This window comes from Zeugodacus cucurbitae, chromosome 6 (assembly GCF_028554725.1).
Source record: "Zeugodacus cucurbitae isolate PBARC_wt_2022May chromosome 6, idZeuCucr1.2, whole genome shotgun sequence".
NCBI lineage: Eukaryota > Metazoa > Arthropoda > Insecta > Diptera > Tephritidae > Zeugodacus > Zeugodacus cucurbitae.
The window spans coordinates 23316249-23343587 of record NC_071671.1 but is presented as its reverse complement, the minus strand read 5'-3'; the positions used below and the strand labels follow the sequence as shown (position 1 = coordinate 23343587).

Below are 27339 nucleotides of genomic sequence, written 5' to 3'. Positions count from 1 at the left end.
AGAATCGGGCCGAGATGACTACCCTGTGGAACCCCTGAAGTGACACTAATTGAATCGGATAATGTATTATTAAATAAAACTTGTTGTTTTCTGTTAGTAAGATAAGAGGATACCCATTCAAGAAGTCTTGGTTGAAAACCAAGAAGATTCAGTTTTTGCAAAAGAATTGAGTGGTTTACTCTATCGAATGCTTTACTAAAGTCTGTATATATAACATCAGTATTCTTATTATCCCTAAAACCCATTGACACATGGTTTACAAATTCAAGCAAGTTAGTTACTGTAGATTTCCCTTTACAAAATCCATGCTGAGAGAATGAAATTAAAGGAGAGATTAAGAAAGTTATTTGGTCAGTGACAATAGCTTCAAAATGTTTGGGTATAGCTGACATTTTAGCTATCCCCCTATAGTTCTCAACAGATGATCTAACTCCACTTTTGTGCAAAGGTAATATAAAAGAGTTTTTCCACATTGACGGAAAAATACCTTGTTTAAGAGATAGGTTAAAAAGCTTAGTTAAGGGCAGATAGATATATTTTGCGCAATTTTTAAGAAAGCTTGAGGGAATCATATCAGGGCCATATTTAAACGAATTTTTTAACGTAACTAAATAATTTAAGACATCTGTTTCAGAAATAATTGGTGTATTAATTACAGTACTCGGACATAACACTTGATGATATGGCACATTCATAGGGTAGTTTGAACAATAATTGGATTTGAAGAATTCTGCAAACATATTAGAAATAATATAATTGTCACATGACATTGTTGATTTATATTTCATCGCGGACGGAAAATTTGAAATCCTGCGTTTGGAGTTAACGAAACCATAAAACAATTTCGGATTACGAATAATATTATTTTTTACTTTGATTATGTAGTTTTTATAACATTTTTTGTTAAGTTCCTCAAACTGACGACGCAATTTAGAATATTTTAAATAGTCAACAAGAGCTCCAGTTCTTTTATAAAGTTTAAAAGCACGAGCTTTTTTATTTTTTAATTTACATAGCTCATTCGAATACCACAAATTTGAACTTTTTCTTTTGATAATAAAACATTTCGGAACAAATCTTTCAAAAATATTATAAATTGTTTCATTAAAATATGATACATTTAATTCAATATTACCACTATAATCAGGCCAAGTCAATTTAGAAAGTTCACAATTAATCTTTTTGAAGTTAGCTTTCGCAAAGTTGAACCGAGAACAAAGGTCCTGTTTGTTGTATACAAGTAATTCGTCTATGATTTCGATATTAATTTCCAAGGCAGGGTGATAAGAGTCCTCTGGCAAAACTAAAGGATCAGATCGGACCACAGAAACTGTTGAAGAATTATCAACATAGACCAAATCTAAGAATTTACCAAACTTGTTCGGAATTAAGTTAATTTGGTTAAGACCCATCCCAGACATTTCTTCCAAAAACTCATTAAAGCTTAAACGAGTGCAAAAAGGGGTAATGCAATCGTCAACAGATTTCCAAGATACACACGGTAAATTGAAATCGCCTAGAACAATTATGTAATCAGTATTCTTAGCAATTGAAAAAACATTATTTATTAAAGAAGCATGCTGCGTATATACAGATAAGTCCGATTGAGGCGGAATATAAGATAAAGTTAGATAAATAGAACATTTATTAATACAAATTCGTATGCACTTAAATTCAATAAAGTCCGCATGAGGAACTTCTACTTCTTCAGATGGAATTGAAGAATGCACAGCAAATAGTACACCCCCCCCCCGACTCTGTTCAGTCGATCGCATCTAAAGATTTGAAATTCACTATTTAATATTTCGTTATCAAAGATATGAGGTTTAAGCCAAGTTTCAGTAAAAGCGATGACTTTAAATTACAATTAGTGCTGTTCAAATAACGGGTGATTTTTTTGAGGTTAGGATTTTCATGCATTAGTATTTGACAGATCACGTGGGATTTCAGACATGGTGTCAAAGAGAAAGATGCTCAGTATGCTTTGACATTTCATCATGAATAGACTTACTAACGAGCAACGCTTGCAAATCATTGAATTTTATTACCAAAATCAGTGTTCGGTTCGAAATGTGAAATCCGCTTTTTTATCGACAAATTTTGTTCAGCGATGAGGCTCATTTCTGGTTGAATGGCTACGTAAATAAGCAAAATTGCCGCATTTGGGGTGAAGAGCAACCAGAAGCCGTTCAAGAACTGCCCATGCATCCCGAAAAATGCACTGTTTGGTGTGGTTTGTACGCTGGTGGAATCATTGGACCGTATTTTTTCAAAGATGCTGTTGGACGCAACGTTACGGTGAATGGCGATCGCTATCGTTCGATGCTAACAAACTTTTTGTTGCCAAAAATGGAAGAACTGAACTTGGTTGACATGTGGTTTCAACAAGATGGCGCTACATGCCACACAGCTCGCGATTCTATGGCCATTTTGAGGGAAAACTTCGGAGAACAATTCATCTCAAGAAATGGACCCGTAAGTTGGCCACCAAGATCATGCGATTTAACGCCTTTAGACTATTTTTTGTGGGGCTACGTCAAGTCTAAAGTCTACAGAAATAAGCCAGCAACTATTCCAGCTTTGGAAGACAACATTTCCGAAGAAATTCGGGCTATTCCGGCCGAAATGCTCGAAAAAGTTGCCCAAAATTGGACTTTATGCGTTTTTTTTTTAAAAAAAGTTATCAAGCTCTTAAAAAATCACCCTTTACAATTCTTTTAATTTTGTATTTAAACCCCTTACATTTTGATAGTGAATTTGTAATGAATTTTTTATAATTAGTTTTTTGAATCCGCGGCATTTTTTGGAATATTCTCAGGAATGTCTGGTCCATCATTATCATATTCGAAAACTGTATATCCAGCATTTAAGATTGCTTTCCATCTTTTATAGCACAAACCATCAGACAAAAAATGTTTTATCCGGTCAAGGGCTGTTGATAATATTTCGGAAATGTTTTATACCACTACAAATGATAACCCTAACTAATTTAGGAAAATGACCCGAATCTACAATTATTCTAAATAATGTTTTTCTTTATACGAGTCTATCACAATTTTATCTTCAAAGGAAAGAGCCATATTTTCATCATCTTTTATGTGTATAATGTCTAGATATTTGTCCAAGCATAGCTTTCGGTTTTTTTTAAGTCTAAACTCTTCTAAGGCCCCTAAGTTCGATCGGCTTCAGACTTAACTTATATATAAATCTAAAGTATACTTTTACAGAGTTCCAGATGGTAAATACCTCATTGGTAAGCTCTCCATGTAATGGGTTCAGTTGAAGTATTCGTTAACAATCTTTATAATCCCTTCTCTTTGTCTAATTTCGGTTTGCGGAGAAGGGTATTTTCGTTTACCATATATCTTCGGAGGAAGTTAACTATCTGAAACTTAAACGTATAAGTTAACTATCTGAAATACCAGGATGTATCTGAGCATTCGTGTTGGAATCCGGTTCGCTCCGCAGATATTATGTCAATGAGATCGATTCTTCCTCTTTTAAGATGTATAGAGCTCTTGACTTGAGCTTTATCAGAGGGATCGAGTCATGTTTCAGTACTAGATCAGCTACAACTAAAATTTTCCTTCAGATCTTTCGAACATATCCGAAGTCTATACTGGTATGAAGAACCAACAGAAGAATAAGGTCTAAGTTATTCCTTTTAGTTTCCCGAAGTATTGTTTCTAAATTTGCAATTAATGTAGATTGGAGATCAAAGAACAATGTTGTATTCTGTTTGAAGGTTTGTCTTCAGTAATGTATATCAGATCTTAAAGAAGGGTGCTTGAACTTAGACAAAAGATTACACTCGGAAATAAAGATGCTTGTTTGACCTCGGGTCATATTTGTATACACGCTGGATCAGGTGATTATTTATTTTGAAGATTTTTAGAAGATGGGCTAAGGAAGAGTCGTTCAAAGCACTATGACCTAATATATATATATATATTTGGCGTTGGAACCGCTTTAAGCGATTATAGCCGAATCCACCAGAGCGCGCCACTCATTCCTCCTTTTTGCTTTTTGGCGCCAACTGGAAACACCAAGTGAAGCCAGGTCACTTTGCACTTGGTCTTTCCACCGGAGTGGAGGTCGTCCTCTTCCGCGGCTTCCTCCAGCGGGTACTGCATCGAATACTTTCAGAGCTGGAGTGTTTTCTTCCATCCGTACAACATGACCTAGCCAGCGTAGCCGCTGTCTTTTTATTCACTGAACTATGTCAATGTCGACGTATAAATCGTACAGCTCATCGTTCCATCGTCTGCGGTATTCGCCATTGCCAATGTTTAGAGGACCATAAATCTTGCGCAAAACCTTTCTCTCGAAAACCCCAAGAGTCGTCTCATCGGATGTTGTCATCGTCCACGCTTCAGCGCCATACATCAGGACGGGAATAATGAGCGACTTATAGAGTTTGATTTTGGTTCGTCGAGACAGGACTTTACTTTTCAATTGCCTACTCAGTCCAAAGTAGCACCTGTTGGCAAGAGTGATTCTGCGTTGGATTTCAAGGCTGACATTGTTGGTGTTGTTAATGCTGGTTCCCAGATAAACGAAATTATCTACAACTTCAAAGTTATGACTGTCAACAGTGACGTGGGGGCCAAGACGCAAGTGCGCTGACTGTTTGTTTGATGACAGGAGATATTTCGTCTTGTCCTCATTCACCACCAGACCCATACGCTTCGCTTCTTTATCTAGTCTGGAAAACGCAGAACAAACGGCGCGGTTGTTGCTTCCGATGATATCAATATCATCGGCATACGCCAGGAGCTGTACACTCTTGTAGAAGATTGTACCCTCTCTATTTAGTTCTGCAGCTCGTATTATTTTTTCCAGCAATAGATTGAAGAAGTCGCACGATAGTGAGTCACCCTGTCTGAAGCCTCGTTTGGTATCGAACGGCTCGGAGAGGTCCTTCCCGATCCTGACGGAGCTTTTGGTGTTGCTCAACGTCAGCTTACATAGCCGTATTAGTTTTGCAGGGATACCAAATTCAGACATCGCGGCATAAAGGCAGCTCCTTTTCGTGCTATCGAAGGCAGCTTTAAAATCGATAAAAAGATGGTGAGTATCGATTCTTCTCTCTCGGGTCTTTTCCAAGATTTGGCGCATGGTGAATATCTGGTCCATTGTGGATTTTCCAGGTCTAAAGCCACACTGATAAGGTCCAATCAGTTCGTTGACGGTGGGCTTTAGTCTTTCACACAATACGCTCGACAAAACCTTATATGCGATATTGAGGAGACTTATACCACGGTAGTTGGCGCAGATTGTGGGGTCTCCCTTCTTATGGATTGGGCAGAGCACACTAAGATTCCAATCGTCAGGCATGCTTTCTTCCGACCATATTCTACAAAGAAGCTGATGCATGCACCTTATCAGTTCTTCGCCGCCGTATTTGAATAGCTCGGCCGGTAATCCATCGGCCCCCGCCGCTTTGTTGTTCTTCAAGCGGGTAATTGCTATTCGAATTTCTTCATGGTCGGGTAATGGAACATCTATTCCATCGTCATCGATTGGGGAATCGGGTTCGCCATCTCCTGGTGTTGTACTTTCACTGCCATTGAGCAGGTCGGAGAAGTGTTCCCTCCATAATCCCAGTGTGCTCTGGACATCCGTTACCAGATTACCTTCTCGGTCCCTACATGATAATGCTTCGGTCTTGAAACCTTCTGTTAATCGCCTCATCTTTTCATAAAATTTTCGAGCATTACCCATGTCGGCCAGCTTTTCAAGCTTTTCATACTCACGCATTTCGGCCTCTTTCTTTTTACGTCTGCAAATGCGTCTCGCTTCCCTCTTCAGTTCTCGATATCTATCCCACCCCGAACGTGTTGTGGTCGATCGCAACGTTGCGAGGTAGGCAGTCTGTTTTCTCTCCACTGCGGAACGACAATTCTCATCGTACCAACTGGTTTTTTGGCGTTGCCGGAGACCAATTGTTTCGGCTGCAGCGGTATGCAATGAGTTTGAGATGCCGTTCCACAGCTGCCTTATATCGAGATGCTGATGAGTGCTCTCAGAGAGCAGGAGTGCAAGTCGAGTAGAAAATCGTTCGGCTGTCGGTTGTGATTGCAGCTTTTCGACGTCGAACTTCCTTGTGTTTGTTGACGGGCGTTCTTTGCTGCACAGAGGCGAGTGCGTATCTTTGCTGCTACTAGATAATGGTCCGAGTCAATGTTTGGTCCTCGGAGCGTACGCACGTCTAAAACACTGGAGACATGTCTTCCGTCTATCACAACGTGATCGATTTGATTGCGCGTGTTTCGATCAGAGGACAGCCACGTTGCTTGATGAATTTTTTTAAAAGGAGGTTAGTGTCCAAGGCGAATTATTTATGAGAATTTGGATTACTAAGAGGTCTTCTACAATTATTCCAACTACACTATTCTTTATTTTTATGGCTTGAAGGGCTTAATAAGCACAAAGTAACTTAAGCTTAATTTGAGAAAGACTTTTCATGGAAATTTATATTAGTCTATTACAAATTGATTACATTTGAATCACTTAAGTCTTTACAAGATACTTAAACTTCTTGGAAATTAATCTTACTTCAATTAAAAATTAACAGCGTTCCGCCTTTGATCCACTAAGCTATTAATTTCCTAAGCATTTCAATTTTTTACTCATTTAAACACTGTACTCTTAACACAAACTAAATACTTTGCCAATAAGTCAAGTGTTGGGTAATCAAATTATACTCAGAAAACCTCTCCCTTTAGCCACCACACAGCCCCCAAAGTCCCGCTTTATACAGCGCTCTTTTTAACGCACCACATTCCACTTCATCTCATTTGCTGACATCTGATTTTACACTTTTAATCAACCACAAACACATGTTCACAACGACGCGCGGAGCTCGACCCTGCTGGTCTTAACGAGCTCTCTTCATATACGCTACATCTTTGTTCGTCGCGCCTTTGCCTTTTGTGCGCGCCGCGTTCGCTTATAAATTATTCATTTGGCCACTTTGGTGCTAATTTCGAATGAATTCGCATGTGCTTGTGTGCGCCGCGAAGCAATTCCCCATCCCTTTCACCGGCCGCCGTAAATGACTTTGCTTGCCTTCGGTTTGCTTATTAACTTTTCGGCTTTTTAAAATTAACGAATAAATAAATGAAAATTGACAAGAGGTATGCATAAATTAGAGTCTAGTAAGTAGACTATGGAAGTAACGGGGGTTACGTAACATAAATACAGAAGTTGGCGGTTGGAGAAGTGAGGAGTCGGAAGGCAGAGAGTGGGCGTTGTTCGCGGGCTGACTTACAAGTAATTGAGCTTACGAAGTATTTAAGTTGTTTAGTCGTAATCTGCGAATTGGGTTATATTTGACTAAATTTGTTGAAAAGTGCTCGTTACCTTTTCGGTAGAGAACCGCTTGAGAGCCCTTATGGTGTTTAGAACATATAGATTAGACCTAGGTATGACCTAGACCTAGATATCGGCTGAATGAAAACGTTCTCGGAAAGTACTGGGCTTCTTTTTCGGAAGAATTCTGAGAATCTTTTAGTCCTGGGATTCCACTCTCTTTGGAATAGAGTTTATTGGAACAACATAGGGAATATTAAAAGGGAATGAACCCCTCAAAGTTCCAAAACTTCATTATGAAATGTTTTGGTACAGTAGTATCTTATGTATTTTACTAAGCCATATGTTTGATGTATTATTATCTACAGAAATCCTATATTGTACCCATCTGACTTTCTGACAACCTAGGAAGCAAAATTTCAGAGTGTTTGAATAATAAATCACCGGTATTTGCGTTTAAATCCAGTATTTTTATATATATCTATAGTGGACCAAATTTTCAGATTTCATTATTTAGTTTATATTGAAATACAGAGTAACCTATATGATTAAAACTAATATTTACGACATTAATGCTGAGTACTAGTACTATTGGAAGTATCAAACACCTTTATAAGGACATTATCGAGTCATATAGCACATATCAGAAGTTTTTGACGATATTGAAGGCAATGCTTCAAAATCTAATGAAAAGAAACTGCATCGAATTTTGTCAACAGATCATTTGTTCGTCAGACCCTTTTTGAACTAAACCAAGTACTTAAAGCCTCTCCATCATTTTTAATATATGATTGATAAGTTTGCAAAACCACAGATCTTGGTGTAAAAAACCTAATATTTACGAAAATGGTGGAAATATTTAGTCCTGTCGGAAGTGTCAAACTAGTATAGTCATATTGTACATATCTGATGTTTTTGACAACATTAGACGCATACAGGATGTCTAAAGTGATTTAATACTCAATGACAATCAAATCCAAGCGAAAATAAAATATAATTTTGCGTCTAAATTGAGTACCTATGGTTTATCGACAAAACATTAAGTAAAATACAGTGTGACTCAAATGCAAAAAAATATGTATTTCTTATCAGAAGTACCAAACCTGTCCACTTTATTGAAGTAATCTAATATTTCATTTTCTTTAAAAAACTTTCTCGTACTCCGTTACTCATCTCCATTTTCAAAATCCCAGTCCTCCATCTATCAACAGCCATATCGCATTTCCTCGCACTTCATTTACTCGCTCTCGAAATCTTTGATTCTTTGACGTTTTGTTGTGCCCTCCTTCTTTATATTATTACATTCTTGCATGATTTCTTTAGGGAGTCACATGTCAAGGCTGTCACTTTCTGCTGATGCTGCTGCGCCATCGGCTACACTGTCTCCACACTTTTGTTGCTATTATATAACACATACTCGTACATCTCATGGCGCACCATATTTCAATCTAAACCCTCTCAATACACACACACACACACACACATATACAAGTGCGAAAGTATAGATTCCCACTTGAAGGTTGATAATTTCCATTAGTTTCACCAGCAAATACAAGCTGACAGCGCGCAAATTCTATTTCACCGCAAACGGCAAAAGAAAGTCGAACTCTTGAGTTGTGTATGTGTGTTTGCATTTGAGTGAAAGTGAGTGCTTTGTTACACTGGAGATGGTTGCCCATGTGTGTGTCTGTGGAGTGTGAGTCAATTTTGAATAATGTAATAGCATTTGTTGTTGTATGTGTGTGCTTGGAGAATGCTATTCAATATGCCGTCATGCCTTTTCTCTGACATGACAAGGTTGAAGTTAACACTTTTGATTTGTTTTTGTTTTCCATATTTTAGCCTTTAATTTCAGGGTTGCATTTGTGAAGTATTCGATTTCGTTTAAATTGAAATGTCTAAATTCGATTTTTGAAAAGTGTTGTTGATGTGAAAAGTTTGTAGCAATCTGAAGCATGAAAGTGATGTAGGAAAAGTTAAGCGAAAGGTTGATAAGAACTGTGATTCTACTCGAAAAAAAATGTTTCAAATTGAAATAATATTTTGTATTTAATTGATTGGTTTCAACTACAGTCTTAAATTGTTGTAACGAACTCGCCAGGAAATATAATAGTCAACTATTACCTTAAATAATGCTGCATATATTAAAAAAAAAAAAACAAATTAAGATAAACAGCTTCAGAAAAGTTCTAAGAGACGGCAAAAAACATTAGAGGGCTCAAGATAGAGTTTCGCTTGTCTTATATTCAGATAGAAAATTTTTTTCAATTTCACCGCTTTATCGGCTACCACGTTCGAAGTCTACGTCTTGTCGGCATTCTCAGCACGTGAGAAACCTGTCCTTTGACTATCTTGGTTTACTATTAAAGCACATAAGAGCGACTAATTTTGCAAGTGCTTGGTCTGGCAGGGAAACCTAACTTCCAATTTTTTTTATTAATTTCGAATCTTTTTGACTACATCTTTTGATTTGAAACAGTATTGAGAAAAGAGTGCGTACTTCAGACAAATGTTTCGGTCGTGGTGTACGAAAACTAATGGCTCGGTCACTTCTCCAGCATTAACCATGGCTTAACCTCGAAATATAGTCTACGTGTGATTGTCAAATAATGAAATGACTACTTGCAAAATTTAAATGAGGTTCCGTATTTCTTTTGATTACACTGTGATAGTCAAAAAAAAAAGACAAGACCAAATTCGACGGTTTCCCCCCATTTTGGGTCCTACGAATCGAACTGCATCATTACTTTTTTGAGTTACAATCATGGTTTCATACAAAAAATTTTGTTGAAGTTTTTCATCAAAGTTGCCCATTGTAAGAGAAAGGCACATTTTTCTTCGGACTCTAACTTTTTTAATGTTGGCTTTTTTGGTAAACTTTCTTTGGCAAAGCTTCTCAGAATAAGTCCGTCTTTGAGTTCTTAGATGACTATAAACCCCAAAATCAATGTTTTTTGTGTCCTTATAGCCTATATGTCGAAAAAAATGAAATTTAATCCATTTTTTCCCCTCTATCTCTATTCTTTGCAATCTATGCTTAAATTTTGACTCTTAGGCAAGCACGTTTCTTTCAAACGTTACTTATTGTTATTGCTTATCAGTGCAGTGGTTAAAAGCTTGACCCGTTGCTTGCTGATTTGTGTTGGACACTGATAAATGATTCTTATTAAATTTAATTTAAATATTGTGTACAAATTTATGATACTTATAAGATACAAAAAAAAAAAAAAATAAAATAGCACACAAACATAGTTAGTGTAGCTTTTTTAAAAAATACAAATTTTGTTAAGTTTTTTTTCTAATGGTTAGTTTGCTCAGAACGTTGTCTTTGCTTAAGTTTCTTACTATTACAAGATGTCACTTAATGTATAAGTATCAAAGGGTAAATTAAAATATTCACGAAACGTGAGGGAAAAAACATTAAAAAAATGGATTAAATTTCAGTTTTTTCGACATATTGGCTATAAGGACACAAAAAACATGGATTTTGGAAGAAAGTTTACCAAAAAAGTCAACATTAAAAAAGTTAGACCGAAGAAAAATGTGCCTTTCTCTTACAATGGGCAACTTTGATGAAAAACTTCAACAAAAACTTTTGTATGAAACCATGATTGTAACTCAAAAAAGTAATGATGCAGTTCGATTCGTAGGACCCGAAATAGGGGGAAACCGTCGAATTTGGTCTTGTCTTTTTTTTTTTTGAAAAAAACTATCACAGTGTTATTATTCTCTCACAACAAAGTAGGGTTTTTTGTATATATCTTGCAAACCAATAATGCTATGTAAACCAAACTTTCTGCAGTCACTTCCCTTACGTACCCCATCACACACCATGGAAATCGTTGAAACGGATAATAGACACGCCCACCTCCCATACAAAGGTTGGGACTAAATTTTATAGAAGAAATGCCTGAAGGAAACTGCACTCAGACTTAAAAAAAATGGAATATGGGCGTGGCGTCGCCCACTTATGGGTCAAAAACATTTATCTTTGAAAGAACTCGGCTGATTTCAATGAAATTCGGTATATAATGTTTTCTTGACATCCTGATAACACGAACGGATAATGGGCGAAATGCATTCACAACCACGCCTACTTCCCATATAATTCAATTTTGAATTCCATCTGATTTCTTCACTAAATAATATTTACATCAAGAACCAATGAAGCTAGCGGAATAAAACATTACAAAAATACTGTATTTGAGCTGTGGCATCACTTGTGGACAAATTTTGTAATTGTCGGACTATAACTTTTCAATGCCCTGGATATCGAACCTGAAGACCTCAGTGCCTAAGGGTAATTTTTCATCGAAAATATCGGTAAATCTCTCAGATTTTTAAATTTAATTCATTGAGAATCTTTTTCTTATAATAGTGCGTCTCTGTAAAAATTGTTAAAATCGGGTCATAACTTTCCCTAGCTGCCAGATACCTTATATTCTGATTATCATACTTCTGGTGGGCTTTAACTGCATATATCGGTTAATATGTGAGATATACTAGCAAAATGAAGTGATTGTAAAATCTTGAATATACTGTAGCTTGGTGGTGAAAATGAGTGAAATCGGTTCAAGAATTACCTCAGCCCTCATATATTATATATAATGATTTTCGTTATTCTCTTGGATTTCATGCCGAATATATGGGTCGAATTGCGTTATCTTTGATGAATAAAGTCGGGCTATATGGTGAGCTGAGATGATGCCGGACTTGGTTTTGTTCAAGAGTCTCTAAAATATCTTCTGAAATCAAAGTGGGGACAGTATATAATCATTATCTCCGCTTATTTAGTTGCTCTAATAGGGTCGAATAAGGGCTGTTGCTGTTTGAAATGACTTTCCAAGACCTCGTTTATCAAATGTTTGTGAGTTCACACACCTGTGGTTTTCAAAACTGTTTGCATAAATATAAAGAGACAATCCTGTACCATATTATGCTCAAACAACCTTGAACATCGTTTACTACTCTTCACCATGGAAATTATTTAGACTAAAAGACTCCTTTTAACAAAGCTTTGTAGTTCTCTGTGAAATCATTAACAATATTCATTTCTAAAAAATAAGAACCTTCAATTATGTTAATGCTCACTCGCTTAGTTTGAACAAATCTTTCAAGTCTCTCACCACTCATTCTTCAACTAATGACACATTTAAACATTTGCCGCTGACATTCACCCAGATCGAGTGTCCTTCAACATTGAGTGACAGTCAATAACTGCGCAGTTAAGTTCCTGCTGTAGTTGTTGTTGTTGTAGTAGAAAAAAAGTAGTTGTTGATGCAAGTAGTTACTGTGTGTGTCTATCAATGTCATCCACGGCGTATGAGCAACCTACTAACTACACACTGGCGCCAAAGTAACTGCAACTGAATGCGTTTTCATTATACTACAGTGGCGTGTAAAAGTATGTAAACACGAACACAAAAACACACAAACACATTGATGAATGTGAGTATGTGCTTGTGTATGGAAAAGCATTGATTTTAGTGACAATTTCAAATAATTTTGTTATTGCTTTTGGTAGTGTTGTTGTTGTTATTGTTGTACGCTGCAGTTGTTACGCCTGTTGACAAGCTTGTTGAACATGAACTTTAATGCGCTATGCGCACAAACATGAATTAAACGCCAAAGCAGACACATCGCTCACTGGCGTTCCTAAAAGAGAGAGGTAGTGAATGGGGGGAGAGAGAGAAAGAGTGAGTGAGTTAAATGCTTTTGCATGGGTGAATGTGCGTGTTTGTGAGCACATGTGATGCCTAAAATGTGCAGTTAACACTTACATATATGGTGCTCCTTTAAAGACATATGTAACCTATGTATGTATGTGTGTGCATGCCTCTTTGCCATTTTACACGGCCTCAAATGAGTGCTTGTCGGCTGAAATATATTTATTTTTTATCGCTTTACACTTGTTTGAGTTGTTCGACATACGTGGGTGGGTGCTGGCAGTGGAGCAGAAGAGGCTTCAATGCTTTTAATGTTAAAACCTGCGTCCTTTAATGTAGAGGAGAGTGAAAGAGCGAAAGTGTGTTAAAGGAAAAAAAGGAAAAAAAACAGCAAATTCATTGCCATCCATTTTACACATGACTCCGCCATGCGACACAGCTTGCTTTCAACCTTTCGAGCGCCGCACACTTGACAACGGCAACTCAACACCCACCCTTCCCACACATTAGTTATTTGCTTTGGGTTTTATAATTTCTTTTTTTACGCTTTCAAATCACATTCAATCACTGCGCTGTGGCAGTCTCGCAGCCTTTTCGCAGCGCATAACATTAGTCGTTGCAAACAGTTGTTGTTGTTATTATTTTTTCCAGTGAACTTGTTTGATTTGCTCTGCCATTGAGCTGAATCACTTGATGGCAGCCAAAAAAAATATATATATGGATCGCACTTATATAAACATGCATTAGTTATATTTTCGGCAATGCTCTGTGCGGTGCCACTGCTGCTGTGAGCAAGCCACTTAGCGGCTGCTTGGGACCCTCACTTGTTACTTATATATAAAGAAATATATTTTTCTTGGAAATCCACTTCTTATTTCCTTGCCATATGTGCGCGCTGTGCCGCAGCCCACTCTACTTATTTCCTTTATACAATCTGAAATTTAAATGCTTTAAGCGTTTAAGTAGTCGCTGCACACCACTTAACTGCACAGTACTTCACTTCATGTCACTTTCAATATGACAAACGACGCTCGAACATGAATTGATCCGTCTAAGTTTCTTGCACCACCTTTTAGCCCGGCTCGGGTTACATGCCAAGTGAGAGTAGAGGAGATGCCCTGTAGGGAAAGCGATTTTTTACGAGATGGTTTGGAGTTTTTATCTTTGTGGAAGTGGTATCGAGGAAGTTTAGGCTCCAGTCTCTCAACTTGAGTTGGTGATCCCACTCTAGATATGTACAGATTTTCTGATAGTCAAGAAGTTTGGGACTTAGAAGTAATACATTTCGAATAGAGTGAGACAATAAGATATTGCGGAGAGATATAATCGGAACTTAGAAAAATTGTTTTGAAGTAAGCCCAAAAGAGATACAATGAGAAAGAGATATTTCGTTGAGAGGGGCAGAAATATTTCGAATATCCAGTGAGATAAATAGATTCCGGAGAGAGATAATCGGCTCTTATAAATAATAGTTTTGAGAAAATACCAAGAGAGAGGGATAAAGAGAGAAAGAGATATTTCGGAGAGAGAGGAAGATATGATTTCGAAGATGGAGAGAAATAGATTGCGATGAGTGAGATACAACCTAAAGAATTCTTGTAATTTGAGAATAAATGTAGAAATTCAAGGGTTCTATTAGCTTAGTGGAACAGTTTTAAAGGCTTCGTTGGAACAAAGGGCAAGACTTTTTCTTTCAATTCGTTTTGAAGCTAAAATACTTATTTCGAGCGAATATATGATCTTGCAATGAGCTTTTTAACTTTCCCTTTCCGAACTTTCCTTTTAGCCTTAGTTCTAAGCTTCATCAAGATGGACTTTCTATAACAGTTTCGGCTTCAATTTTAACACAAATTAAATTTAAGGCTAGATTTACTTGTTTTCTGATCAACAAGACAAACCTCGTTTGAAAGAAAGAAGTTCTGAATAATAACATAAGATGTTTCGAGAGAATTCTTGTTTGAAAGAAGGGGACTCAGAGATTTGCTTAGAAGCTTAAAATTCTTGAAGCTTTCGAGAGAATTCTTGTTTGAAAGAAGGGGACTGAAGAGCTTTGGAAATGACTTGAAGACTGAATAACGAGGCTAAAAATTCAAAGTTTATCACATTTGGAAACAATTTTCGAAAGAAGAACCTTTAAAGCTTTCATATCTTCAAATTGCGTTCGGCTAAGTATAATAAGCTTAATAATAAAGACAAAAAATCGGAGTCCATGAAGTGACTTCAAAAGAAAAACTCAAATATAGTTTTTCTTCGAATATAAATTTGTGGACAGAAGTTTTTTAGTTCTAGAGCTGGTAGCCGTGTTGTGTAACCACTCCAGAAGTCCCATTCTTAGAATCGCCAAATGTATGTCAAACTACAAATTATCTTCCCTGCAGGGGTGCTATTAACCTCACAAACATCTATATCTGTAAGCACCATATGTTGGCATGCCTCATGGGAACAACGCTTTTTTAGCTGTTACCCGCTTTTTGTCATTCATTCTCCCTCCCGAACTCAACCTTCTCACTTATACACTCAAGTGTTGGCTTTGCACTCGGCTTCAATCGAAGAAAACCGCTGCTACTGCCGCCCGCCCATTCTTCTTAATGTTCGTGCTCAAGGGCACGCCTTCTGTTCGGTTGTGGCGCACAAAAGTATGCAATGTTTTTTATTCTACACATATCTTCTTGTCTGCTGTCAGTTTTCGTTGCACGCTGCTGCTTCGTGCTTGCGTTCGGCATCCTTCTCATCGTCGCTAGCACACGCTCTTACTTTACCTCTTCTGTTGCATTGAGTTGCTTAAATTGCGTCGTTTGTTGTTGCTTTTTATTACAGTTATATTGGGTTATGTCGCATCTCGTTGCATTTTAGTTGCTTCTACTCCGTTCTATTTCCTTAAGTACTTTGTCGTCTACTTGTAGTAGTTCGGTGATAGTTTTGGGTTGGCAAACGCTTAAAGCGTTTCTGCTGTTCCACGCAGTCAGCTGGCAGTTCTTATATTTGAGTAAAAAAAACTGACTACTCGTAAGTCCAATTTCGGAGTGCTCGTTATGTGAGTCACTAGTTGGTTGTAATGCTGATAGTTTTTGTTTCTCCGTTTTTGTTTTTCCACTTTGGAGCACACTTTATAGAACTTGTGCAGAGGCGCATTATTTTGAAAGGATGTCGTTAACGAAATTTGAGTTTTATGGAAGTTTAAAAGCAAAATTTTTGCAAAGTTTAATATTTTGAATTGTTGTCGCTGTTGTGATTTTGAATTTCAATTGACAACCGGTACTAGTTGGTTAGAGTGATTATATGAAGTAGTTATTTTTGTGTTGGTGGATTGATGTGCAATGATAAGTTGTAAACCATTTTTGAGAAAATTGCTGACTTAATTTAACCCTCTGGATTTAAAATTCGAACACTGACTCACAGAGTTGCATTGTAGCCTTTCCGTTCGTGGTTCCAATATATGTATGTATATTTCTTCGACGTGGTTGTACCATTCTACGTATTTTGAAAAATCATTTCATTTGCGGTATTGCAAGCTTGAAATAACCTGCTGCCCCCCGGATTCGTTAGTTATGCTGAGAAATATCGCCTTCGTAGTCAAAATCAGCGAGTAGATCCAGTAAAATTCCTTTCTGGCAGGTAAATGCTTTGTTGACTCTCGAATGATGTTAAGTGCGGGAAGAGCGTATTTAATTAATGTTATGTGTTTTTACAGCAAATAAGATCTCTCTTCCTCCGTTTCCTTTGCTATTTCTGTTCTTATTTATGGTCACTCTCTCTCATTCCTCCTCTCGTTCTTTTTCAGTCTAGCTTTATAATCATTTAGGACCTCTCTCCCTCCTTTATTATACTCATATTTTGTTTCATTCACTCTCTCTCTCACTTCTTTCTTCCTATCTCTCTTATTCTCTTGCTCTCTATATTCTTTCCTATATCTCATTCGCTTTCTCTCTTATTCCCTATTTCTCTATTTTGCTCTGTATCTCTTTCCCTCACTCCCACCATCTCTCTCTCTTTTTTTTTCTTTATCTATCTCTTCCTCTCGTTCTATTGTTACTTAATATCACTTGCATTAATATCTGTACGTCCCTCTTTCTTTGAAGAGAGGTTTAAGAAAGTGGACCTGATCCTTTGTTCCTAGAATAAGTAGCATAATTTGGTTTCTAAACGCTTTTTCTCGAAAGAAGTGGGGTTATTTGTTGCACTGATGGATTTATTATTATTGTCTGGTATTACAGGAAGGTTTCAAAACTTATACTTATCAGAAAAAATCGTTCTAAAATCTCTAATAAAGCATTTGTGAACAGATTCAGTCCCTGCTAATGTACAAAGCATATACCCTCCTTTTGTATTACTGACCGCATTGAATCTCAACCTCACTCAACACTCATCACATTATTACAACTAATTTCCATAAGTACTTACACTGTAAAAAATAATAATAAAAACAACAATAAGTAAATGCTCAAGCCACAAACTCAAGTGTTCATTTTGGTAATTTTGCTGTAAGCAACTGAGGATGTGTGCTGGAGGCATACAGGGACTACATATCCATATACTCTCTCACATGCGTGTATGTATTTAAATGCGTAAAGGTAGCCATAAATATGTAAATGCATCTCTGCTACCACTCACAAAACATCACTGCCTACAAAATACATATGTGTACTTTAAATATGCCCGTTAGCTGTATTTCATTTGAATTTTTCTCGCATTCAAACCATTTTTTTTCGGTTTAGTATGCCTCTTCATTCAAATCTAAATGATTTTTTGCGGGTTTCCTTAAGCACAACCAATTTCATTTTCGCAGTCTCATCAACCCAATGCTTTTCTTCCTGTCTAACTCCTGTCTTCCAACTTATTGTACTGACTGTCCTAATGTATTTTTGCATTATTTTGCTCTTGTCATTGTCAATTATTATACGGCAAGCTGCCGACTAGAGTGTTACGTGTGGTAAAGCCGTCGTTTCGTCGTTGTGGCTAAAATAGCTAAATCGCCTAAATGTATGCTACACTTTTCACATTGCCAGCAACATACTTACCACCTGCGTGGGATTGCCAACAGAAATATTTGCTGTTATCACTAGGTATAGTTGTTGTTGTCCATACATTTATTGTTGTTGTTTTTTGGATTTTGCCAGTTGGTCCCTTTTAGTGTTGTAAGTATTATGCGTATTTCAGTTTAGTTGCCTCTAGTCCTTTTTTATGTACTTGGAATTATACACAAATCTACAGATATACACATATAGAAGTAAGTAAGTGTATGGACATGTATGTATGTATGTTGTTGTTTCTGTGTATATTTTTGTTGTCCATCACAGATTTATATGCAAATATTTCGCCTACAGTCCTCTGGTCCTGCCAGCTTTTATCATTTATTTCGTATGTTTTCTTGCTTTTCTCTCTTTTTCCATACATATTCGCTGTACCGTTGGTTTTCATGTCGTCAATTGTGTTGCTCATGTCTTTCTACTTGTACTGGCTGCCCTTTAATTGGGCCTCAATTCAATGTTAGTTATTTTCGTAGTTCGGAAATGTCTACCTCAGGGTTTTTCAAGCATTGAAACGTCAAAGTAACTGCTGGGGTCTGAGTCTCCCTGTTTGTGTGTGTGTTTATGTGTGTCTGTGCGTGACTTTTTCTATTTATGTTTGCTTGTTGTTGTTCGGCAGTCCTAACTACTTTTAAAGGTTGTTAGTTAGGCTCGGTCTCCTGCTGTTATTCTACTCTCTCTGTCAACTCACCACGCTCACCTGCCTTTAGGTCCCTTTCAAGGCACACGCACAACCACATGCATTCTACACTTCTTAATGTGATTAGTTCAGCTTCACAGCAAAACGCCCAGCTCACTTTTAATTTGACTTTAATTTGATTTTATTTGCTATGCGTACAGTTTTTGCACCTTTTTTGAGAAATTTGTTGTTGTTATATTTTTTGTATGTTTTGTTGTAATTTTTATTTTTATTTTTATTTTTATTTTTATTCTTATTCTTGTATTTTTATTTTTACTTTCTCCACTTCTTTCTCCATCCTCCTCACTTTTTCCCCATTTTAATTTCTCTAATTTCCTTTTGCAGCACATTAGTCGTCGCCTCTTCGTCTCTTGTGCATGGGGTCTCCAGTTGGCTCTGAAAATAAAATGAAAATCATGCTCGGCTCTCTCAGGTCAAGTGAAATGTTTGGCACCTTGCTAGGTAGACAAATATGCTGAAGTCACAAATTTTTCCCCCTGAGTTACCATCTACATATAAGGTAGAGAGGGAGGCCGATGCTTTTAAGCTCCCTTTAGCTATAAAAAGCGCAACGCACGCCATGCTAAAAATGTGTTCGTTCGGCCCCATGGTGACGCTGATTTCTTCTTTTCTGCTTATCAGCAAATACAAAATGTTGACCTTTGTGCTGCCCTTATATGATTTTGTGGCAGCGGTGCTGTGATTCATTTTTGAAATTCTTTGGTTTTTTTATTTTTTAGTTTTCTTTAGTCATAAAAACGCAAAGGTAGATAGCCACGAATTTTATTTCGTCATGGCAATGACTATTAATTTGACTAATAAAATGTTTTATCATCAAAGCATTTGAATTCAAAGCGAAATTTATGTGTAAGGCGAGGGTGCTTTGTGTTTTTGGTCTTTTTGTTGTTGTGATTCACATTTGAGAAATTCAAGTTGATTTGATTTATAAGTGGCGAATTAGGGAGTGGCGGCAAGAAAGTGTAAATTTAGGTAATGACATAATTTACTATATATTCAAATAAGAAAACGAAGAAATAAAATTTTGCTTGAGCATTTTAAAGTTTTTCAGAGAATGTACGCTTGAGCCTCGATATATATAATTATTTATGTAATACATTGATAATTCAGAGTAAATCGTGAAATAGCCTAAAATGTGTGTGTTTCAGCAAAATGTTTGATAAATTATTACATGGAGTTGGTATAATTATAGGCGCAAATGTATAATTTCATTCGGACTTCAATTAACTTCTTAAACGGTTTAAAAAAGTAATATAATGCTACAGAAAAGCTTAAGCATCTATAACCACATCGAAGATTTGTTTAACATGAGTTAAAAAATATACTTGTCTAAATTATGGTTGCTTTGGTGCCATTTTCAAGCTATCAAATAAGTGATATCTGTCATTAATTGTAAATTGAATTCATTTGTTATCTGAGTGGCTGTGGACGCTTCTTTTTCATTCCATTAGCGGTATGAATCCACGAATCCACCGCTGAAAGTATCACTGATACACTCGAAGTAGTTTTGAGATTGCATCTGGCAAAGTTCGGTTTGGTCATTGATAATGTGTGATTTGATAATTTAGAATATTTTTCTTGCGATTTTGTTTTCCTAATATATTTTAGGCGAAAAAGTGTACATTCTCAGTTGATTATATGCAGGAAAGTCATCCAAAATTTAATTGAACTATTTATTTTAAAAAGTTTGTTTATTGTTATTCATGTAAGTCCTTGCAGATGTTCAAGGAGCATGCATTCTACAAGTTTCTAGGAATATTAAACTAAAACGTCCTTATTTGAATATATTTCCAAAAGTAATGAGCTCTCACTTTTTTGCACATACATAAGTATAGTTGAAAATTTTGCTTGTGATGATAATCTGCTCTAAGTCTTGTTAGGTTAGGTTGTAAGGTTGTTTCCCAAAGGGAAACACACGTAGAATTTAAAATATTGTCCTTTGTGAAGCCTGGATCCCCCATAGAATAACAATTAGAAGTCGACAAAGCGCCCTGAACCCACTACAAATCTGCAGAGATTTTTAACGAAAAAGCGAGATCCAAGAAATTTTTTTCTTGATTTCGCAAAGCGGCACATTTTAGAAGGTAGTGATGAAACGATTTTCCCTCATCCACCTCCATGCAGCTTCTGCAGCTAGCGTCCGGTAAGATTTTTAACCTTACAGCGTGGATCGCGATGGAACAATGGCCAGTAAGAACCCCTACGACTAAGGAGATGTAAGGTTTACTGAGGACGAAAAGTTCGGTAGATCTACCGCGGTTTACCTTAGGCCAGAAGGATCTTGCGACTACGCATGTGTTGGACCGATCTTGAAAAACGCTGCAATACTCGGGAAGCATGAAACTAAGGTTGATGCGAAGCTCTCGACAGTAAACTTCCCCGCCAACTTCGACCCAACGGTGAAAAAGCTCACCGCTCCTCTACTCCAACGACTCCTTCCCGTCCAAACGTCCCTTGAGATGATCCAATAACCTCGGGATGTAGTCGAAGTGTGCGAGGATACTTGAGTGCCCAGGCACGCACTCGTCTATAGACCCGGATTCCCTAAGTCTAACAGCAGCTCTCGCGGCTAAGCATCGGCTTGACTATAGTTTCATATAGCCAGAGAACCACCTTAGGTGATTTATGTTACAAAACATACAACTTTTTTATTTCTTAGGATAACTTGACTAATCTTAAGCCTTGAATTAAGATCATCTTTTACGAAGATAGGTCGATATTTTTGTTTAAATTCCCGCCATTTACTTAGTTTCCAACTTTGTTACCAGAGTTCGTTCAAAGTTTCTTATTATATCGATACGATAAACTGTTGCCTTATAAAATAAGAGTTTGTAGCAAGTTTATAATATCCATGCTTAAAGTATGATTCATTATAAATTAAAGAATCGCTGTTTTTAGCCAAAATTTTTACTCAACTTTATTTGCTTGATTTAAAAGCTGGACTTCGTCAAAAAACTACTAAAGCTTCGAGATAGTCGAAAATGTTGAGGCAAAAATACAATAAAATATATGTCCTTACAAACATATTTGAGAGCACAAATAAAAAATTTCGATAAATAAGTATAAAAACTTAGAGAGAGACGTTGTATTTGAGAAAACCTTCAGTAAGAAGGAGGTTATCACTATTTGTTTCAAAATTTTATATGTTACATACTTTTAAGAGCGCAGATTTAAATAAGTAAAATAATTGTATATTCAGATCGAGAACGAATTCATTATGTTCATTGTAAGTTATTATTATAACTCTTCTAGGACCCTGAAATTCAATAACTTCCAAAAGAACTGTCTTGCAATTTCTCGCAATCAAAAAGAAAATATTAAACACGAAGTAAACACACTAAGAAGTTTCTTCTAGCTTTAAAAATGTCGTTGAAATACATTATTGTATTTAAACCCTAAATGTATGCTATGTCATCTTATATTTTACTCAATTCTTCAATGATGAAGCCAGTATTTAACAAAGATTTGAAACTTAATGTGTTGAATTGTCTTTTATTTAAATTTGTTTTATTTTGCAATTCATATAGCTGAGTCTCAAGTTGATTTCTACAAAAATTTGTAACGCAGCTCAAAAGTATGCTATGCAAAGTGTATAACTGCTTGATTGTGTGTGAAACTACATATAAATTAAAGCATATTTGCACGTATATGCCACATATGTGACCTCTCGCACTTCATGGATTGCTGAAACTTTTATACCCAAGCTTTTGGCAAAAAACGAAAAAGTGTAAAAGTAGATTTAAAAAAGCCTACACCATGACATTCAAATCCATTTAAAGCCTATTCAAAAACCTGTTAAACTTTTGGTAACTTTGCAATTCAATTATTTTGTATGTCAGAGTGAGACAGAGGGAGAGTCAATGACAATGAGTCAGAGTGTAGGCAGTCAGAGTGTAGTAAAGTTTTTCAATGCTATGTTTGTAAAGGTGTTTATATGTATATGTTTTTACTGAGAACAGCGCCTAAAAGATACTTCTGCTATCGCTGCAACCAGCTAGTACTATAGCAAATGTCGTTGAGTGTTTGGAGGTTATGTATATGTATGTGTGTGTGCGTGTACGTGTCAGAGCTTAAAGTTGTCGTACCATAAAGCTGCGGAAATTCAAACGCATATCAGTTTACAGGTGTAGAGTCACACCAAGTAGCTGCTGCTGCTATAAATATTTCAATAATCCAAATAAACTCTCTATGCCTTCACATTAATACTTTCCAACAAATATGCTCAAGGATTGAATATTTATGTGCTTGTAAGTACTTGTAGGCATATAGTCTCTCAACCGACAACGATTTATATACATATAAATATACAGTTATCCGTATATACCCGTTAGCGCTCATTATGCCCACACATAACAGCATTTGATATAAGTAACCACATACTCGTATATATATGAATGAAGGTATGTTTATCTTCACATATGCAACGCGTGCCACAATCATGTTGCAACGTATTTAAGTGCCATTAAGCTGCCGGTGAACACATTAATCCGCTGAACAAAGTTTTTCGACGATGGCCGCGGCAGTAGCAGTTGAAAGGGTACAGACGGAGCGAGTAAAGTAGATTCGTGCTTACAATGAGGATTTATTGCCACATGCAAACACAGGCACAGACGATAATACTTCCACACAAGTAAACATTTATTAAAACACTTGTGTATATGCATGCCAGTTGTCATTGGCGGCAAATATTGTGTGTGGGTTGCCCAAGTAATGTGCTTAAAACACATTTATGTAGCATACACACAGGCGTTTGCCAAACTCAAATTGACTACATAAATAAATTTATCAGTTATGAAAATCACAAAAGCGTTGAGCTTAAGTTGCTTTGCACTTTTGTTTGATGCCGATAAAAAAGTGGAAAAAGCAAAAACAACAACAAGAAAACAAAAATTTCCTTGCAAAATGCTTGCTTGTTGTTGTGGTTGCGTAAAAGTTGTACCCACATATACGAGTATATATTGTACCGAGGTACTGTTATGCGTGCAAACAAAAGCCATTTAGAGTTTTGGTGCGAAGTTTGCAGTTTCCGAAGTATTTAAAAACAAAGGTGTAAGGTTGTGGGTGCGCAAAGTTGGCTTTTATATGCAAATATACAGGATGCTGGGGAAAGACAGGGGAACAAAATATTATATTATTATTAAACAATTTACTATTTGCGTGTATGGGTACTCTTGTGGGTCGTGGGGATATAGTAATACATTTTATTTTAAATAGGGGTTAGTAGGGGTTGCCATATATTTTCTTTAAAAATTTTTTTTTTAATTTTGGAAAATTTGTTTGTCTCGCATATTAATTTAATTGATATCAAGTGTAAACCCAAGCTTTTAAATATTTATTTGTCGTATTAATTTTAACCAGAGTAGCCATTTAAATATTTCATATTGAGCACAAAAGTAATTTCTACATAAAAATTGCAAAATTCTGAAAGCTCACCAAAGGTCGTTGCTGCATTTAATGTTTCATAAATTTTATTTAAGTAATAATTTGCTCTAGGGTGCCATTTAACTTTTAATTAGTATATAATTAGCTCAATACAAAAATGAAACCATTTTTAAATTAAAAATTAAAAAAAATACAAACACAAAACCACTAAATTGGAAAGTTTGTTAACAAAGGAACCCTGAATTACATATTTTCGTAGTATTTTGTATGAGCATGAGAGTATCTTAACTTAACTGGCGTAGAAACCGCTTACGCGGTTATAGCCGTGAGCATGAGAGTATAATTCATAAAAATAATTTTTATTAATATTGCCAACTGAAATAATACCGCTAGTTGTTGGGGTTGCCAACAAAAATTTGTAGTAAAATTGTAACCAAAATAGTTGTAATGAAACAAAAAAACTTGACTCAGAATTTTTGCACGGTATTATCATATAGAGTTGCCATATGTCATTATTAGATTTGAGTAATATAATTTATCTTCAACGAAAAAAATTTAAATTGTTGAATGAAAAATAAATATTATTTGTATTGTTGCCGTCGCTTTAGGAAATTACGTTACTTTAATAAAAACTCACATTATAAAATGTGAGATTGTTTTAAAAAAATTTTTTTTTTTGCAGAGTTGCCACCTATTAACGTGAAACATAATTTTTTGACTATTCAATTTAATCCTTAGTATGCATGTATTCCTATATTATATGTATTGTGATACTAATAAGAAAGTTATCTATACGTTGGCAACCCTGCCTTTGGCGAATAAAGATACAGAATTGTAGATAATTGAAAATATGTATTAAATAATTTGTAATCAATGAAAATTATTCAAAATTATTTACTAGAAAATAATATTTGGAGAAGAGTTGCCAACATATGTAATAGAAATTTCACATAATTAAAACTTGTTCGTTGAAAGTACGTAAATATTATAAAAAAATATTTTAATATTGGGTCTACAACTTTGCTTCCGCCGTATTTTTTTGTAAATGTAAGTTATTTTTGGTATAAAAACGGTTACAAATGTCGATGACACTCAGCCGCACTCAGCCGCAAAATTTTCCGCAAATGTCGGTAATTCGGCTAAAAAAGTGACATTTTCAGTGGAGAATAAGTTTGGGAAGCAAACAGATCTCTACAAATATTTTGTTGGGTTACTGTTGACACAAATGTTCAAGATCGATATAAAACGATTTAATCGATTTAATCGACCAGTGCTTGACCCTAGAGGCTTGACCCGCAAACGTCGAGAATTCGGCTCAAAAAGTGACATTTTCAGTGGAGAATAAGTTTGGGATGCAAACAGACTACAAATATTTTTTTCACATGCCAAGCATAATATTTTAATTATATGTAGATTCAATACTAAAATTTATTTTTTTATTTACAGATTTTAGGGAAAAAAATGTGTATACCTCTTTATCTTTATTTTACACTAGAAATGTCTCAAATAATTTAAAATTAAAATTAATACACTTCTTGTATACAAGATTTACAAAAACGCATTTTAGATAGCGCTCTTCCACATCATATAACCCTCACTTGATATAGTAGAGCTTAGATATACGCAAACTGTCACCAAACCCTCCAAAAAAGGCAACATCCTTAGGCAAAATGTGGACCGAAGAGGCATTGAATGAGTTAAGGAAGTGTGCTTCAGCTAATTTAGTGAAATATTTCTGCCTTTATGTGTGTATGTCTGTATATAGCAAAGACATATGTAGAACAGGTGCGATAATGCATGCGTGTAACATAATAGCAGCTGCCCACACCAACACAGCATTACATTAAACCCACTCCAACCACCTTTGTGCGCAACAAAATCCATTTTTCCTGACATTCGAAACTTCGCAGGGCTTAAGAGCGAGAAAGGGAATTCCGCCTAAAAGTATGCTACACTTCCGGTGGATATATGCATATAAATATTAAAGCTTTGTTATAGAGTTATATGTGTGTATTTATATAATGTATATATGTATGTACGTTTGTTTGTATATATCTATACATATATTTGCTTATTATCTCCACTTGTTTGTTGTACAATATGCTTGTGTGCGTCCAATGTGTCTGTGTGTTAGTGCTTGCGCCACTTAATACTGAAATAAATCTTTAGCTGAATGATGTATACGCAATTGTAACTGCTTTTTTGCAAGCTCTTTCGCATTTTGCAGCTACTTTATATGGATTAAATTTCAAATGCACAAATACGCACTAACACAATGACACATTGAGAAACACACATACAGATATACAAGCCCGTTTATATAAGCGCGCGAACAGCTAAATACACTCACACACACAATCTCTTATTCAGCGCGCTCATAAATTGGCCTGACTGCCTGCGTTGACTGGCGAGTGGCACTCCAAAGGCAAAGTATAGTAGTTCAGCGCACAAACAAACAAATGCTTCTTCAGCGGAGGTTATTTTGTTGTTGTTTTTTTATACTCTCGCAACAAAAGTTGCTAAGAGAGTATTATAGTTTTGTTCAAATAACAGTTGGTTGTAAGTCCTAAAACTAAACGAGTTATATACAGGTTTATATATATCAAAATGATCAGGGTGACGAGTAAAGTTCAAATCCGGATGTGTTTCTGTCCGTCCGTCCGTGCAAGCTGTAACTTGAGTAAAAATTGAGATATCTTGATGAAACTTGGAAGACGTTTAAGCTATTTATGTATTATTGTATGTACGATCGCACTATAAAGGGGCATACGAGGATGTAATTTTTTTGGGGAGGTGGGGAAGGGGCCCCACCCCCTACTAAGTTTTTTGTACATATCTAGCAAACTACTAAAGCTATATCCAGGAAACTTTCTAGAGTCGTTTCTTTTTGGTACTACTTTATACAGTCCAAAAATGGAGGAATTCTGATTATAACCACGCCCACCTCCCATAAAAAGGTTATGTTGAAAACTTCTAAAAATGCTTTAATTCAGTAAGGAAAACCACCAGAAACCTTAAATTTCATTATAAAGATAGTACAAAAGTACTACACCCACTTAAGAGTAAAAATCGCGGACATATCCGAAACTACTCGACCAATTTCAATGAAATTCGGTTCATAATATCCTAGCTTGCTATGTATATGTTGTGAAAATAGTCCAAATCGGTTCACAACCACGCCTATTTCCTATATACCAGAACTTTGAAGTCGATCTGAATAGTTAACTTTACAGTATATATAGTAAGCACTAGT

At 36.1% G+C, this 27339-nt stretch overlaps 1 protein-coding gene across 2 annotated transcripts in view; it reads left to right on the top strand.

Annotated features, from left to right (window-relative positions):
• LOC105210750 (uncharacterized) overlaps nucleotides 1-27339 on the top strand; it is a 289405-nt gene that overhangs the window by 37012 nt on the left and 225054 nt on the right. The window contains exon 1 of one of the 2 annotated variants that reach the window (XM_054232931.1): nucleotides 19588-19676. The exons of the other annotated variant lie outside the window; for it this stretch is intronic. The gene's annotated coding sequence lies outside the window, so the exon portion shown is untranslated. Of the gene's footprint in view, nucleotides 1-19587; nucleotides 19677-27339 lie in introns of those variants that run through there. 2 annotated transcript variants of the gene reach the window in all.